The sequence below is a fragment of the Apodemus sylvaticus genome, chromosome 3, assembly GCF_947179515.1.
Source record: "Apodemus sylvaticus chromosome 3, mApoSyl1.1, whole genome shotgun sequence".
NCBI classification, from domain to species: Eukaryota; Metazoa; Chordata; class Mammalia; order Rodentia; family Muridae; genus Apodemus; species Apodemus sylvaticus.
In genome coordinates, this window is record NC_067474.1 from 57,079,363 (window position 1) to 57,098,755 (window position 19,393).

A 19,393-nucleotide genomic window follows, 5' to 3' on the forward strand; every position below is an offset into this window, starting at 1 on the left:
ATCACTGCCTTTGCTTTCTTTTAAAAACATTTTTGTCCACTCATTCTTGTCTCAATTTTGCTTCTGAAATCAGTGTCGCTCCTATGCATTCCAATTTTAGAGTAATTTCTGACTCGTGGTGAAGTATGCTAAAAGTAGGCCCAGCCTCTCTCTGTGCTGTAACTTTACAAAGTAGCCTCACAGTGACTGTTCAGACTCTTGGGAATGAATGACATTAGTCATTATTGGAAAGCTCACACATGATGTGTCTGTGAAAACTCAGATCCTCCGACAAGCGTAACAGAGCCACGTGCTGAAATGACTGATTTAAGGGCTGTTTTTTTGCTTCCAAAAGTTTACTCATCTTTCTGATAGCTTTCAAAGGACTTGTGTGTGTGTGTGTGTTATGCGTATAAACTTACTAAGTAACTTTATTTTTAGGAATGAAACAGAAGCCACCAGGCCACAAGGACAGGCTTATAAGCCTGTTCTTTCCATATCTGCTCTCTGTAACCCCATCTACAAAACCCATCTCCTCTGCTCAGCCCTGCAACGTTTACTCCAGGAACATTTACTCCAGTTTGTAGAATAACTATTTCTGGATAAGGTCAATTAGAAACTCGCCTGTATGGCTCGGCCTGTAATCCTGACTGCTCAGGAGACAGAGGCACGAGGTTTGCAGGAGTTACAGAGTGACTCCTATTTATTTTTTCCCCACAAATAAAAAGCAAAGATGATTGGGGCTACAGCCTTAATGCTAGAGCACGTGTGTGAAGGTCCCAGGTTCAGTTGCAGCTATTTAAAAAAGAAGAAAAAAAAAAGTCTGTCATGACACTGTCTTTTGCTAGTTCTTATTTTTCAAGGGCCACTGGCAGGGTATTGGAGTGTATTTGAGAGCTCTGTAAGGACCTATGACCAATAAAAGACCTTAGCAAGATCCAGATGCAGAAATGTGGGAGGGGTTGCATGCCTGCAGAGGATGTTTTGCCGGCATGTATGCCTGTGTACCGTGTGTGTCTGCCTGATGTCCTCAGAGGTCAGAGGAGGGATGTGGAATCTGCTGGAGCTAGGTTTACACACAGTTGTGAGCTGCCATGCAGGTGCTGGAGATTGAATGTGGATCTTTGGGAGCTCAGTCAGTGCTCTTAACCACAAAGACACAAGTCTGTCTCTCCAGTTCTCTACATAGAGTCTTTTGACAAATGTTTCTTTCACTTTTCGGCAAGCTGACCTTGGAGGCACAGATGCACTTTATTCTGTTGTGTAGTAGGTGGTATCTTTGTTGCTTTATATATTGGAAGAATCATGCAAATTGTCATCAAAAAACTAATCGTGGCTGTGGATTTTGGAAATCTGGTAACCACTGACAAGGGATAAATAACATGGCCAGCTCTGAATCAACCTTCTAAGGATCTGTAGTTTATTCAAGTGGCCACTAGAGGACACTATTGTGTACAGTTTAGAAAGCTACACAATTGTGCTGTTTAGAGAAACCAGGACAAATGTTTCCCTCTAAACTTTTTTTTTTGACATTTATTTTATTTTTATTTTCATTTTTTTAACCACCGAGACATCTCTGTGATCCCTATGTCTTTTACAAATTGCGATAAGTCATGTGCTACACAACAATTAGTCATTTTAGCGGCATCTCCCTGTAGCAGGGATTGAACACAGGGCTTTGCAGTTGCTGGGTCACCTACCTGAGTTGCATCCTATCTCACATTTCCATCCATTTGAACAGAGAGCTCAGTGGTACCAGGTACATTTCCAATGCTGTGTAACCTTCACCACTGAATCCATAACTCTGCCTATCCTACTGAACTGAAACTCTGTAACTGATTACGGTGTAATTCTCCCAGTAGCTTCCGGCAACCATGCTCCTTTCTGTTTCTGCATTTAATTACTTAGGTTTCTCTCCTATAGGCAGGGTCACTCTCTCTCCTGTGACTTGCTTATATCAACCAAGGCTGATCTATGATATAGCAAATGCCAAAACTTTCTCTTTTAATGGTAATGCTCTAGGGTGCTATAAAACAACTTTTGTTTGTTTGTTTTCAAGAGAGGGTTTCTCTGTGTAGCCCTGGCTGTCCTGGAACTAGCTCTGTAGACCAGGGTGGCCTTGAACTCACAGAGATCTGCCTGCCCCTGCCTCCACCATTGGCCATAAAATAACTTCTAATATTTAAATTTATTTTATTCTTCTGCTTTTTTGAGATAGGGTCTCACTAAATTTCCTAAGCTGGTCTGGAATTCAGTACGCAATCTAGGCTGACTGTAGACTTGGCATCTTTCTTAGGGCTGAGATAGTAAGTCTTGTCCTTGAAACTTTAAAGGAACTAAAAACGTTAAAAAGCATTAAAACCCTACAGAAAATCGTATGATATGCTCACACAAACCTGTTGTTTGACCACTTGCTGCACAGTTATCTGATGTATTCTCCCCCACACTCCACTCATAGTTACAAAGCTAATTCCAGAAATTCTATCAACCCACAAACATTTTAAATAGCTCTAAAAATGAGGTTATTATTTTAAGCATAACTAAAATACTGTTATCATGTCTTTTTTCCCCCCTGAGACAGGGTTTCTCTGTGTAGCCTTGGCTGTCCTGGAACTCACTCTGTAGACCAGGCTGGCCTCGAACTCAGAAATCTGCCTGCCTCTGCCTCCCAAGTGCTGGGATTAAAGGCGTGCACCACCACGGCCCGCCTATCATTTAATTGAGATTTTAGTACAATTAACTCTCAAACCAGTGTCCAAATTTCAACATAAATTTTCATGCTTCTTTTCCTATATGTATAACTGACCACCTTAAGTTTGCAAAGATCTGTTGTGCTAGAGCGACCTGGTTCAAAACCAAGAGAAGTGGGATTTGAACCGATCAGGAAAACTTCCTGGATATGAGTGAATCTTCACCATGCTGTCTGTTCGTGTGGTTCGCTTCTCTGTGGAAGCAAGAGCTGCGGCTGCACAGCAGGGAGCAGCCCCGGACCTTGTGGGGTTCACAGCCGGGCACTTAGCGGGGTTCGCAGCCCCGGACCTTGCGGGGTTTGCAGCCCGGGACCTTGCGGGGTTCGCAGCCTGAGCTCTCAGTTCCCAGCTCTGTGCTCTCTCCCAGGAACAGGAAATAGCTTATTTATTTTGAGAAGGGTCAGAGGATCTAATCTTGAATGCATTTGGATCTTGAAAAGGAAAGCCTTATGAATAGAACAGACGGAAAAATTTAAATGAGTGAGAAACACTGGAGGGCCCTAAGACAGGTGCAAAGACTCGGGCAAAATAAGGGGCGGGGCTGGAGAGCAGGCTCAGCGCTGGCTGGTTTTCCAGACCTGAGTTCAATTGCCAGCACTCTGGTCCTGTGGCTCACAACCACCCGCAACCCAGGTGTCAATCCAGGGGATAAGACATACTCTTCTGCCTGCCCCATCCCGTAAGCCTGAAATCATAGGAATGAAAACATCTTTCAAATAAAAGGAGAAATGTTAGAAAACCAACATTAAGCATGGATTCAAGGCACTCTGAGGTAAAGCTTTGGTCTCTTGTTATTGTCATCGTTGATATATTAAATTAGAGCAGCAGATAAACACGGATGCCCAGTGTTTTAAGGATTTGTTATTTATCTGAAAATCAAGTTAACTTCAGGTTAACTTCTATTCTTCTTTAATGCAGCAAGGCCCGCTACAATCAGTGCTTGAGATTCTAGGGGCCCAACTGAGGATTTCTGGCTCCAGAGTTTCTTTCACATACGATAACCAGCCTTTTTATTTATTCAGGTCACTTGATGTGTGTGCCTAATGAAACCTTCTTCTATTTTGTAAGATAACTTTAAAATTTTAGTTTTTAAAAAAAGTGTCATTTAATTCAAATTTCCAAGTGTATTCTATATAACGGTAAAATTGCCCACTAAAAGGTAGTGATTTATAATACATTTGCTTAAAGGTCCACGGTAGATTTCGCATCAATCTCCAGTAAGACTGGTCTTTTCAGTACGGACTGGCTCTCCTAGATGCTTAGGCAATTCAGCTTAGCTTTAGCAAATGCAAATATTTAGATTTCAAAAGTAAACGTTTGAATCCAGAGCCCATTAGATTAAAAAGTTAGCAAACTAAAGCTGCCTTGTTAGTTAATGCCCCTAAAGGTAAAATCTAAGTCACATGTCTATAGACCTGGAACACTCCTCCTTTTTGGCTTTACACAATCATGTTTATAATTCTTGCAATAAGGGCATTTTAAAAAACTAGTCTCTTTCATCTACATTCCCACAAAAAGCTTTTGAAAGTAACAATTTCTGCTCAGTTGTTTTTTCCTTTGGAAAAAAAAAAGGTGCCAGGAATCCCGCTCCACCCTGTGCTGGGTCACAGTTAGTCGTTTGTGATTCCTGGCTCACACTCGGGCATTCATGCCGAGGAAGATGCTTTGCAAGGAATGGGAGCTTGGTCTCCACTAAAAACAAAAAATGGCTAAAAAGAGACTTCAATTTATTTTCAAGTCCTATGACTAAATTCCTCTAATTCCTAACTGGTGAAAATATTGGCAAACTACCGGGCTGTACTTGGGGTCAGAGTGACTTCTTCGGCGCCTATGCTCAGAGGTGCTGGTGGCGCGCTGTCTGAGACTCACGTCTCAGAAGGTCACCATGTGGAACTCAAAAAGGAGTAAAACATTGACCCTGAAGGGCAATCAATGTCCGAGGGGACGCAGGCCAGAGAATGGAGAACTTCAGCTAACGGTAGAACTAACAGGATGGGGGATGGCTCAGAAACCAGGACCATGGCTGCCTTTCCGGGATAGGTTTGATTCCCAGACCCACATGGAGGCTTGCAGCCCTCTAAAACTCCAGTTCAACACCCCCTCCGGCCTCCAAGAGCAAGCGCAGGGCACATAAGTGTGTGCAGGCATACAGGAGACAAAAAGCTCATAGACATAACATAAAAATAACTAAGTAGGAACATTTTAACATTTGGTGCATCAAAAAGTTACTTCCCAAAGTAACAAAACTTCTAGGTCCTATGGAGGAATGGCAATAACCCTACTCAGCCCGGGAATTTATTTCTATAAGAAAAAAAGCCAAGCCGGGGGTGGTGGCGCACGCCTGTAATCCCAGCACTTGGGAGGCAGAGGCAAGCAGATTTCTGAGTTCAAGGCCAGCCTGGTCTACAGAGTGAATTCCAGGACAGCCAGGGCTACATAGAGAAACCCTGTCTCGAAAAACCAAAACAACAACAACAACAACAACAACAACAACAAAAACAAAAAACAAAAAAAGCCAAATCCCAGTGTTTCAGATACCTAAAGAGTAAGTTACTTTATTGTCTGATAAATCTTTAGATAAGTTAAAGAAAAAATTAATTTTACAGGCATGCCTTTGGTATTTGAGGGTACAAGCTTAGCGGGTAGGTGGGGGACTTCAAACATGGCGCTGAAGAGATGGCTCTGCAGTCAGGTGATCTGCTGCTCTTGCAGGGGATCTGGGAAGGTTCTAGAATCCACATCAGGTGTCTCACTGCATCTGCAACTCCAGCTTTTGAGGATCCAATGCCTCTGGCCTCTGCTGGTACCAGGCATGAATGCGGGATACAATATCATCATGTATGCACAAATATACCCAGAAGCATAAAATAAAAATAATATTCTGAAATGTATTTAATATCAAAATAAAACATGAAAACAGCTTAAGGCAGGTTGCCACTTGGGGTTTAAGCAGAAACAGGTGTGAACTCGGTAGCAGCGGGGTACTAGCTAAAAGCCTCATGTAATGAGGGGCAGCGCAACTCAGAAGCTCTCTAAGGGTTTGGGAGTGCTGGCCGCGATCCGTCCCCTGCAGAATCAAGTTTGTAGGTTGTTGATGTTCCTGACTGCTGGTCTTGGAAGCAGCTGTGAGAATATTTGTCTGCAACAGAAAGGCTTAGTCTCAGAGGCAGAGGCAGGAAGGACAGCCCCCCCCCCCCCCCCCCCAGCCTCCTGTAGAATCCTAGAAGTTGGCTCACTCTCTGTCCAGGGCAGAAGCCTCAAGCACAGGCAGCCTCTGGTGAGTCTGTCCCCAGCAACTCTTGCAGGCAACTTCCTTCTCCAATGAGTGAGCTAGTGGGGAGACTCTCAGACCTGACCTGGAACCGGAAGATGAATGTCTGTGGTGATAGAAATAAGACTGCACCACCCATAGGCTCATATATTTGAATACTTAGTCATCAGGGAGTGGCATTACTTGAGAAGGATTAGGAAGAGAGGCCTTGTTGGAGAAGGCAAGGCCTTGTTGAAGGAAGTATGTCACTGAGAGTGGGCTTCGAGGTTTCAAAAGTTCAAGCCAGGCCCACCCAGTTTCTATGTCTGTCTGTCTCTGTCTCTCTGTCTCTGTCTGTCTGCCTGCCTGTCTGTCTGCGTCTGTCTGTGTCTGTGTCTGTCTGTCTGTCTGTCTGCTTGCCTGCCTGTCTGTGTCTGTCTGTGTCTGTGTCTGTCTGTCTGTCTGCCTGCCTGCCTGCCTGTCTGTGTCTGTCTGTGTCTGTGTCTGTCTCTCTGTCTCTGTCTGTCTGCCTGCCTGTCTGTCTGTGTCTGTCTGTCTGTCTGTGTCTGTCTCTGTCTGTCTGTGCCTCTCTTTTCCCCTCTCTTCCTGCAGATCAGGATGTAGCTCTCAACTACTTCTCCAGCACATGTCTGCCTGCAGGCCGCCATGCTCTCTCTCGTCCATGATGATAATGGACTAAATCCTGGAAACTGTAAGCCAGCCCCAATCAATGCTGCCTTGGTCATGGTGTCTCTTCACAGGGATTACAGTGACTAAGACCGTGTCTACGACCTATTGACTCTAGCCTTAAAACGGGGCCGAGGCCAGCATACTGCTTTTGATGTGCTGTGAGGTGTAATGTTTTCTCAGGGATCCCATTTATATCTGAGAGAATTGTTATTATATCCCTCCTAAGTAGGCCTCATCTCTGAGACACCCAAGGGAATGTTTTATTCCCGAACATTTGGAAGCATGTCTCAGAACACGCTTCCAAATATAAAGATATCCTGGAAACAGTCAGTGAAGCCAATCTCACACACAAACTTGTTTTTAGACGCATACAGTCAACTTATTATTCCTGTGCCCACTTCATCAGACCCTGAGTGAGGATGAAGAACAAAGACTGAGTTAGACTCTTTATCAAGGAATTCATAACTCAGAGGGTCTGGACTGGATAGGCATAGCCACTAATTCAGTCCTGTGGCTGCCATGTCATCGCGAGTTAGTCGTTGGGAAGGATTGTCCTGTCCACTGTGAGAAAATCAATGCATATACAGATAAAAACGTCAATACCTATTTTTATTGGCTTCTTTTCCTAATTAGCTGCCTAAGCTTCCATAGGTACAGGGTTTTGCTTTTCTTTGTTTGTGGTACTGAGGGCATAAACACTGAGCCTTCTGAGTTCTAGCAACCTTCTCCCACTGAACTACAGTCCCCAGAGCCCCCTTTTTCCTCTTTTGAAAAAAAAATCTTATTGTGTAGCCCAGGCTAGCCTCATATGTCAGAACCTCCTGCCTCCAGCTCCCCAGTGCTGATATTAAGACCATGCCACCCACCATGTCCAGCCCCACTGTGGCTCCTACATCAAGAACAAAACAGTGTAGGTATGGCAGAGTTGTGGTGACAAACTCATAGCGCCTGTCCCTGGAGGACCAGAACCACACTAGCCAGTTCCAGGGATGGAATGGACTTGCCAGTTCACCATTTACTGCTGATCTATTGGCAACCAACAGGTTCTGGGAGAGGGAAGGTATAGTATCCAGCTGCCTACCCACTGGTGAGCCCACCATGTTCTGACGTTAATTCAAACCCAAGGTCATGTAGACAGCCATTGTTAACTGGTGCAGGACACCAGACAAGACACGGCCTAGTAAATCCAAGAGAAAGATTGGAAAGGGAGGAGAGGGGTGGTCAGAGGTGTGGGGAAGGAGAAGGGAGGGTGTGTGTGGGCGGGAGTTAAGTAGAATATATTAATACACATATGAAATTATCAAATGTAATAAAAATGTAATAAAAACAAACCACAATGAGCACACAGAACCCCGTGGATCTTGTGACAGTGACTGCTGGTCATCTCTCAATGTCTCCTCTCATGTTCTTCAAGGATCAACGAATCCTCCATTTTAAACCAGATCACATGATGCTGTGGAAGCAGAATGCTCATATCCCTCCCGTGTTCATTTCCAGAAGGTCTCACCAGCAATAGGATGCTACTGGGGGAGCTCTTAGGAGGGAGTAGGCTAACGTGCCCTGATATGTGAGATCCTAATGTTGTCTCTCCACACACATTCTCTCTCTCTCTCTCTCTCTCTCTCTCTCTCTCTCTCTCTCTCTCTCTCTCTCCACACAGAGAGACATTCTCTTTCTTTATTTTCTCTTTCTACACACACATATCTCTCCACATATACACATATCTCCACTCTTTCTGTATACATATGCTCTTTAAGTCATTCTGCCTTTCTGTCTGTATGTCTCTGTCTCTGTGTCTCTGTCACACACACACACACACACACACACACACACACACACACACACACACAGCACGAAGCAGCAAGACTATTATCTGTGAGCCAGGATGACCAGAAGAAGCCCTTCCCGGTGCCAGGATGGCCTTGAAGGTCCCAGCCTCCAGAATGGGAAGAACTGGAGGTTGGTTAAGCCAATGGTGCTCTGTTATACTCCAGGAACTAAGAGGCTCAATCACCCACAATCAAAACTAGCCTTAGCTTAGAGAGTCGATGGGGAGAGAGAGAGAGACCACCCCTCTCCTCCCATTCCAATCTTTCCCTTGGATTTACTAGATCCCGTCTTGCCCGGGGTCCTGCAGCAGTTAACAAGGGCTGTCTACATGACCTTGGGATTGAATTAACGTCAGAACATGGTGGGCTCGCCAGCAGGGAGACAGCTGGATACTATGCCTTCCCTCTCCCAGAACCTGTTGGTTTCCAACAAGCAAAACCCTGTACCTATGGAAACTTAGGCAGCTAATTAGGAAAAGAAGTCAATAAAAATAGGTATTGCCGCTTTTATCTGGCGTTAATAGAAAGATGGTCCTCAAGCATGGCCGGCATCCAGCCTTTAGTTCTCGTCTTTTTATTTTGTTTTCTTTTGAGACAGAGTCTCACTCTGCAGCCCTGGATGACCTGGACATTTCTGTGTAGTGTAGACGGGGTTTGAACTCACAGAGATCCCCCTGCCTCCATTGCTCATCATCTTTCCATCCTATAGCTGGGCGTGTGCTTTGAGGGGTCACATCACAGGCTCTCAGGGACAACGAAGGTAGAAGCAGTGTAAGTGGGGAGCCGAGGTATTCAAGGACTAGAGCCCTGGCTCGCCCGCCTTGCAGGCCTTTCTACTGGGTGGAGGTCATTTCCTCTTAACTGTCAGAGGCCAAGCTCTGGTCCCTCAGATCACAAACGCGGCATGTTGATAAACTGTCTTCGTGCCTGCAGCACTGAACGAAGACTGTTTCCAGATACAGCTACTTCAACTAGTTCCCAAAATAGTTGCCTGAAGCCCAGTAGGGGCAATATGCCCTTTGCAGGGCAATGCTAATGCCAAACCATGCCTTTTTATGTAGAGGGACTTCATTACTGGGATAGGGGCATTAGGTGAAGAAAAAAATCTCCCCCTCTTAAAAATTGAAAAAAAAAAGGTGTATATATGGGGTGTTCTGTATGCATGCATGAGTGTGTGCATGTGTGTGTGTGTGTGTGTGCCACACGCCTGCCTGGTACCCAGAGAGGCCAGAAGAAAGCATCAGATACCCTGGAATTGGAGCCTCTGATGGTTGTGGGTTACCATGTGTATGCTGGGAACCAAATTCTAGTGCTCTTAACCACTGAGCCATCTCTCCAGGCCTCTTTGCCTCTTCATTTTAGAAAGTGTCTCACTGTGTAGCCCTCAGACTTGTGGTGATACTCCGGCCTTTGCCTGTTAAGTGCTGAGATGGCAGGTATATACTACTATGTATGACTGGCTTTAAAAATCCAGTCCCTTTGACCCCCACCCCTGCCCTGAGACAGGCCCTCCTGTTACAGGCTGGACGAAAGCTTGCTCTGTAGCTAAGTGGGACCTTGAGCTCCTGATCCTCCTGCCTCTGCCTTCTTAGTTTGGAGACTATAGGCACATGCCATCCTATCTAGTTATTATGCAGCGTTTGGAGGTTGAACCCACAGTTTTCCGCACATCAGGCAAGCACTCTACCAGTTGACCTACATGGCCGGCATCAGGCACGCTTATTTCAAGGAAAAGTTACACATGTTATTCGGGCCCGTGAGCTCTCAGTGATACACTTAGGGAAGCACGGCCCCTGGAGGGTGGGAACACTGCATAAGATATGTTAGAAAGCCGGCGACGCAAGGCAGTGTGTTCATTACTTACCCAGGGAGAAGGGCCTGGAGTGGAGAGCTCTGAAGATGGGGTCCGAGGAACCCACTTTTTTAAAAGAGCACTCTTCTTTAAAAAATTGTCTATTTACTGTGTAGGGGCTGGGCAGCCATATGCATGTCCTGATGTCCTGATGTCCATGTGTCCTGATGTCCATGCGTCCTGATACCCATGTGTCCTGATGTCCATGTGCCCTGATGTCCATGTGTCCTGATACCCATGTGTCCTGATGTCCATGTGTCCTGATGTCCATGTGTCCTGATGTCCATGTGTCCTGATGTCCATGTGTCCTGATGTCCATGTGTCCTGATGTCCATGCGTCCTGATGTCCATGTGTCCTGATGTCCATGTGTCCTGATGTCCATGTGTCCTGATGTCCCAATGCCCTGATGTCCATGTGTCCTGATGTCCATGCGTCCTGATACCCATGTGTCCTGATGTCCATGTGCCCTGATGTCCATGCATCCTGATGTCCATGTGTCCTGATGTCCATGTGCCCTGATGTCCATGCGTCCTGATACCCATGTGTCCTGATGTCCATGCGTCCTGATGTCCATGCGTCCTGATGTCCATGCGTCCTGATGTCCATGCATCCTGATGTCCATGTGTCCTAATGTCCATGTGTCCTGATGTCCATGTGTCCTGATGTCCATGCGTCTTGACACCCATGTTGGAGTCAGAGAGTGGCCTGCAGGATTTGGTTCTCGCTTTCTACCATTTGAGATCTCAGGGACCACGCTCATGTCACAGAGGTAGCATGTCACCTTCTCCCAGTGAGCTAGTTCTCTGGCCCCTGAGAAGCAGACTCCTTCTTCAACAGTTTTTCCACATTTTAGGCCAGTAAAGGTGACCTTTCACTAAAAAAAAATTATAGAACAGGAAGTGCTTTTAGGGATCAATATATGCAAAATACGTGAACGTCTCAAACACGTTGTTTTTGGTTTGTTTGTTTGTTTATTTGTTTTAAAAAGGTATGCATGTGCAGAATCCGTGGAAGTCTTTAGAAGACACAGCTAGTCTGTGTGTCTATCAGTCTGGCGTGGCAATATGTTCTGGACTCATCCCTCTGTGACAAGCAATCCCGTTTGTTCCATAGGACAGTCTCCTTCTAGACCATGGCGTGACCAAAAGGAAGCTCATCAATATATCTTTGTCTGGAATAGAAAAGTCAAAATGTGCTGGGCGGTGGTGGCGCACACCTGTAATCCCAGCACTCTGGGAAGCAGAGACAGGTGGATTTCTGAGTTTGAGGCCAGCCTGGTCTACAGAGTGAGTTCCAGGACAGCTAGGGCTACACAGAGAAACCCTGTCTTGAAAAAACCAAATCCAAAAAACCAAAGAAAGAAAGAAAGAAAGAAAGAAAGAAAGAAAGAAAGAAAGAAAGAAAGAAAGAAAGAAAGAAAGAAAGAAGGAAGGAAGGAAGGAAGGAAGGAAGGAAGGAAGGAAGGAAGGAAGGAAGGAAGGAAGGAAGGAAGAAAGAAAGAAAGAAAGAAAGAAAGAAAGAAAGAAAGAAAGAAAGAAAGAAAGAAAGAAAGTCAAAATGTTACTTCTTGTTGGATATGTCATTGGGTTAAAACATCATTATGATAGCTAGGGATGGGGGCGCCATTGTGCACAAAGCAGTGCGGGCATGCTGTTCAGCAGGTGAGGCAGAGAGAGCTGAGGCAGAGACAGCTCAGGCTCTTTCCCCAGGTTCTCCAGCGCCCTGAACTGTGGTCAGGCCGGGAGGCTGCGGACCAACCTCTGCCTCACACAGCCTCTCTGCCAGGGCCCTCACACCTTCAAGCGCTCTGTTTTCCTTCAACCAGACCTGGCCTGTGTGAGGCCTGTGAGTTTAGTGTTTCTGGGAATCAGGCTGGGAGTTTCCAAACACTTGGCGACTTTTAAAGAGACAGGACTTGGCAGGCTTCAGCCAGCCTGGGCACACATAGGTTTGTTTTGTTGAAGAACTGAGTCTTGCGGGTTCTCACTGCCGCTGCCGCTGCTGCTGCCGGGAGGAAGAAAGGGGGAATTCATCCTTGCTCACACCACCTGTCTCATTTTGACCTAGAATCTCTTGAGAGACCATTTGGTTTTGTTCGTAGCCACAGAGGCTGTCGCCGCGCAAGTACTGCTGGGGCAGAGAGCGGTGGGGTGAGACAGAGCTGGTTCAAATCCCCACATTTCCTTTTCTAAACACTTTAGGTCTTTTTTATTATCCGCCCTCCATGCGAAGGAAACCGCAGAACCTTCTGACCTTGCATTCCCCGGGGAAGGCGTGGAAGCAGGCTCTCTCTGTTTAACTAACTGTGTGCAGATGTTCAACCCACTATTTTATCCCAAAGGCAGTTCTGTGCTGGACTTCAGTCTCCCTGGGTGTTCCTTAGGAGCCTTATTTCTTGGGGTTCTGTTTGCTGTTCTGTTTTGTTGCTGGGTCTTTGCTGCGTGGGGTTCTTTGGTCAGCTGCCATTCTGGGACAGGGTCAGGTCCTCAACTCTGCCCAGTGGGAACTGGGATGTCAGCCACTACCCAGTTTGGGTCCTTTAATCCCAGCAAAGGCTGGTAAAACAAGCCTGGGCATTTCTTTCCTGGAGACACGGAATTCCCAGCTCCTTCTTGAGGATACAGAGCCATGCTCCTAAAGCTCTTCCAACAGTTGACACTAGGGGGCGCCACAAACCTGTCCTTCGATGGCAAGATAGTGGCTATATTGCTTTATTTTCTCGACCTCAGTTTTCTTTCTTAAGATTTATTTTTAAGTGTGTGTGTGTGCGCGCGCGTGCACGCACGCATGTGTGTGCACATATGTATGCATGCAGAGCCCACAAATGTAGGTCAGAGAACAACTTTCAAAAGTTGGTTCTCTCCTTCTACTATGTAGGACCTGGGATTGAACTCAGTTGTCAAGGCTGAGCTATCTTGCCATCCCCCTGTGACTTTTAAAAATCCCTGTTTGAACCTGAGTGGTGGTGGCATTCGCCTTTAATCCCAACACTTGGCAGGCAGAGGTAGGTGGATCTCTGAGTTTGAGGCCAGCCTGGTCTACAGAGTGAGTTCCAGGATACTTGGAGCTATATGGAGAAACCCCATCTTGAAAAAGGATAGGAAAAAAACCCAAACCAACAAAAAACAACCCCCCAAACCAAAACCAAAAAACAAAACTGTTTTTGAAAGCTTGGGGTACAGGTGGGGTACACATTTGTAATTCTAGTGCTTTATGAGGCAGAAGGATCATGATTTGCAAGACAGCCTTGGCTATATAGCAAGTGTAAGACTAGCCTGAGCTATATAAGACTGTCTTTAAGAACAACACAAAACAATGACTGGAGAAATAGCAAAGCAGCAAAGAGCACATATCAGCTTCCAAAGGACCTGAGTTCAGTTCCCCGCCCCCACTTTAGGCTCACCGCCTTCCGTTCCAGCTCCGAGGGATCTGGCGCCCTCTCTTGGCCTCACCAGGCACTGTCCTCCTGGACAAGCCCACACTCAGACGCACAAATAAACAATTAAAAATTTAAATATTTTTCTTTTTTTTGTGCCTAATTCCCAGTTTTAATTGAGCATAAACACATTAATATGTAAGTTATCAATATTAAAATTATTTTTTAGTTTGTGTTACAGTCTGTATTTCTTGTTAGTCTATAATATGTTGGTTGTTCTGGGCGAGCCCACAAAGAGATTAGGAGAGTAGGAGTTAGATGACTCCGCGGTATGCAGTTGGATAAGGAGGGGCGTGGCTAGGTAATAAAGATGGCGAATTTCTAAGATGGCCAGCTTCTTCCTCAACCTCCAGACAGGCTCAACAAGTTCAAAGCTGGGTCAGGACACTTCACACAGCAGCTCCCGGCCTATCAACCATCCGATCTGTTTTCAAACTAACCAACGCTAGAATAGGGGGGAAAACTGCAGGGACCTTAAGGCTTGGAGAAGAAACTGGATTTTTTCACTTTCTGAGTCTGCTCTAGGCTTCTTTTACTGTGTGTCTGTGCATGTGTGTGTGTGTGTGCGCGTATGTGTGCATGTGCATGCACGTGCGCGCCCGTGCGTGCCCATGTGTGTGTGTGTGTGTGTGTGTGTTTCCTCACCTCCAATAAATGTGTCCCTTCAATTGTAGTTTCTGTCAGGAGCGCTTGAGCTTTCTCCTTAGTCACTTGCTGTGATTTAGATTTTTCCTGCCTTGTAATTCCTTTTTTTTCCAATTTTTTTATTCGATATATTCTTTATTTATATTTCAAATGATTTTCCCTTTCCTGGTTCCCTCCTCCCGAAAGTCCCATAAGCCCTCTTCCCTCCCCTTGCCCCCCTGGTATTCCCCTACACTGCTGCACTGAGCCTTTCCAGGACCAGGGACCACTCCTTCCTTCTTGGACATCATTTGATATGTGAATTGTGTCTTGGGTATTCCACGCTTCTAGGCTAATATCCGCTTATCAGTAAAAAAATATGGAACGCTTCATGAATTTGCGTGTGATCCTTACGCAGGGGCCATGCTAATCTGTATCATCCTAATTTTAGTATATGTGCTGCCGAAACAAGCAGGCCTTGTAATTCTTTAACTTCAGAGAATATGAACCCAGTCAATAATAGCCCTGGGCAGAATCATTTCAAGACCCCCAGGTTGTATCAGCAGACATGTCCACATTATTGTTAAGTTATAATGAATCTGATTTACTTTCTGAGCACTAGCTATAATTCCTAACCTAGCACATTAGAAACAGTCAGCTATTTCTAATAAAATTATCATTAAAATTATTTAAAATTCAAAAGTTTATTTTAATCTTTTCAAATAACTTTGGGAGTCTATTGAGACGATTTCCCTCTCTGCCTAGGAGTGTAGAAAATTATGCCATAGCTGTCCTTAATGCTCCAACTCTACATCGAGAGTAAAGGGAGGGTAGGGAGCTCAGGCGCAGAGTACCTGCCCCGAAAACATGAAGACTGACCTGAATCCCCAGCACCTGTGTAAAAAGCTGGGCAATGCTGCACGTGCCCTGACTCCAGCACTGTGGCAGAGCGAGGCAGAGCCTGGGAGCTTCTGGCCAGCCAGCAGAGGCAACGGGGTGAACTTCAGGTTCAGTGAGAGACGCAGTCCTAGGAGGAAACTGTTGACACCCATGTCCTGGTTCTCTTCTGTATTCTGCATACACCCACACTGCAAGTGCTCTCAAGACGCACACACGTTCACACCCACACACCACAATCACACACCCACACACAATCACACAAACGTGGAGAAGTGTTTTTACTCTTTTAATGCATTGCTGAATTCTGCTCTATCCGTGACGTCATGCCGCACACATTAATGCACACACACACATGAAGGGCTCCAGACTTTCCTTTCTTGTCCCGTATCATGTTTGGTATCTGTGCTCTGCTGGCTTGGTTAAAGGTATTTGGAAGACACCTTTTTGTGTGTTCTAAACTAATTTGAACAATCTTAAAGCTTTTTGCTCCCAGAATGCCCCCTTCCCTGTTGACATTAATCTGTGGAACCGTCTGAAGTTAGAATATCTTAAGATGGGAACTTTGAAAAGCTCTCAGTTTCTTTTCAGTTAATTTGATTTTTCTAGGCCATCTCTCTCTTTACTGGCTAACTAGACATGTTCTTATTTCTAGACTATGCTCTTACAAAGTTTCTATTTCATTTCTGAACTATTTTTACAAAACTTCTCATTTTTTTCCTTTGCAGTGGTGACTTGTACCTAACTAGAGGCTGGTGGTGAAACAGAGACCTGGGGTGGACATGAAGGCTCAACTTAACAGAGAGCCCCCCAGTTCCCCCCAGATTACCCCCAGACTCCCCCGCCCCAGATTTCCCCCCCTCAAAGTCGGTCTCCATAATCTGCAGCTTCATGTTTCAACCAAAGCAGAGAAACTTTAAATTTGGAATTTTTCATAAAACATTCCTCTGGAGACTGGCTTCTAGGAAAAACAAAACAAAACAAAAAACACCCTGAGAAAACAACAAAACAAACAAAACCACTGACCCTGAACTGAGGTATTTATTGGTTTTGGTGTGTCTTGTTTATTCCGTATGGCATTAAACAGATACCCGGAGATTTCGGCACAGAAGGAGGTGCTGGAGATGTTACAGCTCTAGAGGGAGAGGCTTGCAATCAGCAGGACTGCCTTCATGTGCCGAAGAGATCCTAGTTTACTGTGTAGAGGCCCAAAGCAGAACAAGGACTGGAAGCTGGAGCTACAGGAGAGCGCGAATTTACAACTCCAGGAAGGTTTGTTGGGCGGCAGGAACAAAACAGCTATCAGTTAGGAACACTGAGTAGCCCCTCTCTGGAGGTGTGAAGCGATGCAGGGTGAGCAGGTCAGGGCCTTTGGAAAGAGTTCTAATGTGTTAGTTACTTAGAGAAACCTCTGCTAAATTTCACTCCAGGACCCTGTGAATGCCTGAAATTGGCTGGGATGGCCACTAGATGTCAGGCTTGTGCATCTGCAGTGGTAACAGTGTTTATCTGCTGACTACAACTCAGAACTCAATAAATGAATGTTAAGAAAATGAAATTCCACTTTAAAAACATGTATCCTAGGTCAGGCAATCCAAGAACTTTGGAGGCAGAGGCAGGCAAATCTCTGTGAGTTCAAATCCAGCCTGGTCTATATTGTAGAACATCCAGGACTACATAGTGAGACCTTATCTTAAGGGGGAAAAGAGAGAGAGAGAGAGAGAGAGAGAGAGAGAGAGAGAGAGAGAGAGAGAGAGAGAGAGAGAGAGAGAGAGAGAGAGAGAGAGAGGGGGGGGGGGGAAGGGGAGGAGAAGAAGAAGAAAAAGAAAAGAAGAAGAAGAAGAAGAAGAAGAAGAAGAAGAAGAAGAAGAAGAAGAAGAAAAAAACATTTTAAAACTGACCTAGGTGTCACATGTACATAATAACACACTGGGAGTGTTGGCAGAAGGATGAGGACTTTGAAGTATCCTTAACTAGCCTTGGGTTACAATGAGACCTGTCTCTAAACGTGTGTGTGTGTGTGTGTGTGTGTGTGTGTGTGTGTGCGCGCGCATATCCTTATTGTAGGCAATTCATTCTTGCAACTCTTCAGAGGATTTAAATATAATTTTAATACAAATTTTAATATATATATTCTTGCAACTGGATTTACTTTCTAAATTTTCTTTGTGTGTGTGTCTTCTGATATTCTCAGAATTTGATGTATCCCCATCAGCATCTCAGAACCTCTTATCCATCTTGTGTCTACTGTGATTGGCAGGGCCTAGACTCACTCCCCTTTTGCAGGTCATGGTACAGAAAGGAACTCCACACACATGAAGAAGTCTATCTGGCAGCTTAAATTTAAGGCTTACTGGGCTGGAGGGATGGCTCAGTGGTTAAGAAGAGCTTGCTGCTAGTGCAGAGGATCCAAGTTCAGTTCCCAGCACCTGCCTTGGGTGGCTCATAACCACATGGAACTCCAGTTCTATGGGGACGAGGGGTTCTGATGCCTCTGGCCTCCTCAGACACCACACACATGTACACACACACATACTCACATACACATGCACATACATGCACACATACACAGACATAGACATATCCCCCACAAGCAGACACATATACATAGACATACACTTATGTACACATGCACACACATGGGGATGCACACAGATACACAGACACATGCATGCACACATGCATATACACACAGACACACATGTATACACACAAGCACACACAGAGACACAGAGGCATACACACACACACACACACACACACACACACACACACACAATCTCTCTTTTAAAATCCAGATTACCTCTCTGGTCAGCTATCTATTTCTGTTTCTGCCTGAGGCTTGCAGCCTTTCTTCCCCACCATGAGGATACAGGATCACAATCACAAATGTATTGTGATTTATACAGGGAGATTGACGTGAGATCCAATCTCGCAGGAGAACCAGCATCTGTGAAGCCTCACCAGCATGGCCGCCTGAGCACCAGCAGAGCAAGAGCAATGCAGACATGCTAAGGAGGAAGGGTGAAAGGTCGCGAGACCCCAGTTCCTTCCAGGGAACTACAGGCAACTAGGAAATGCTGACAGAGAGAGAGGGAGGCGGGGGAGAGAGAAAGAGAGGGAAAGGTTTATACAGGTCTCACCTATGACCTCAAGCATTCCTCCCTGGGTGGTTTAGGACTTCCGTGACAGCCAGAATGACACACAGTCACCTTCTGTACTTTCTATTTCTAGTACTTTTGCACTAAATTTAATTTTTTAGTGTTTAAAATTTTATTTTTTGAGATTATAAAATATTACCATTTCCCCTTCCCTTCCTCAGAGCTTACCCCCACCCCTTTGCTCTTTGAAATCCATGGCCTCTTTTCCTTCAATTCTTGTTTTACATGTGTGTATATGTGTGTATACCATACATACTCCTCAGCACATAAAATCAACCTGCTTGGTCTGTATATGTTACCTGTACATATGTTGTCAGGGCTGGACCTCTGATAGTGATAAATGGTGTAAACAGTTGGTGTGCTCTTCTCTGGGAAGGACTTTCTCTCTCTCTCTCTCTCTCTCTCTCTCTCTCTCTCTCTCTCTCTCTCTTTCTCTCTCCCCCCTCCCTCTCTCTCTGTCAGCATTTCCTAGTTGCCTGTAGTTCCCTGGGAGGAATTGGGGTCTCGCGACCTTTCACCCTTCCTCCTTAGCATGTCTGCATTGCTCTTGCTCTGCTGATGCTCAGGCAGCCATGCTGGTGAGGCTTCACAGATGCTGGTTCTCCTGCGAGATTCGATCTCACATCAATCTCCCTGTTCCCCTGGCTCTGATGATGCTTCTGGCCTCCCACAATGATCGCTGTGCCTCAGGCATAAGAGTCATATCATAGATGCTCAAACTAGTGCTGGGCACCTCAACTCTGTATAGTTGATTACTTTGTCTCCTTTGATTCATTTATGTTACGTGTATGACTGTTCTGCCACATATATGTGTTTGAAATCTGAAGAGGATTTTTGTTGGCACTAGAGTTATACTTAGTTAAGAGCAATCATGTAGGTGCAGGGAATTGAGGCAAGGTCATATGTAAGAGCAACAAGGGTTTT

The 19,393-nt window shown here is 45.4% G+C and overlaps 1 non-coding gene across 1 annotated transcript; it reads right to left on the reverse strand.

The window, feature by feature from the left end:
- Window positions 1-14,784: 14,784 nt before the first annotated feature.
- LOC127681830 (U6 spliceosomal RNA) lies at window positions 14,785-14,886 on the reverse strand. The gene has a single exon (XR_007977190.1). It is a non-coding gene; the product is annotated as a U6 spliceosomal RNA (small nuclear RNA).
- Window positions 14,887-19,393: the final 4,507 nt, after the last annotated feature.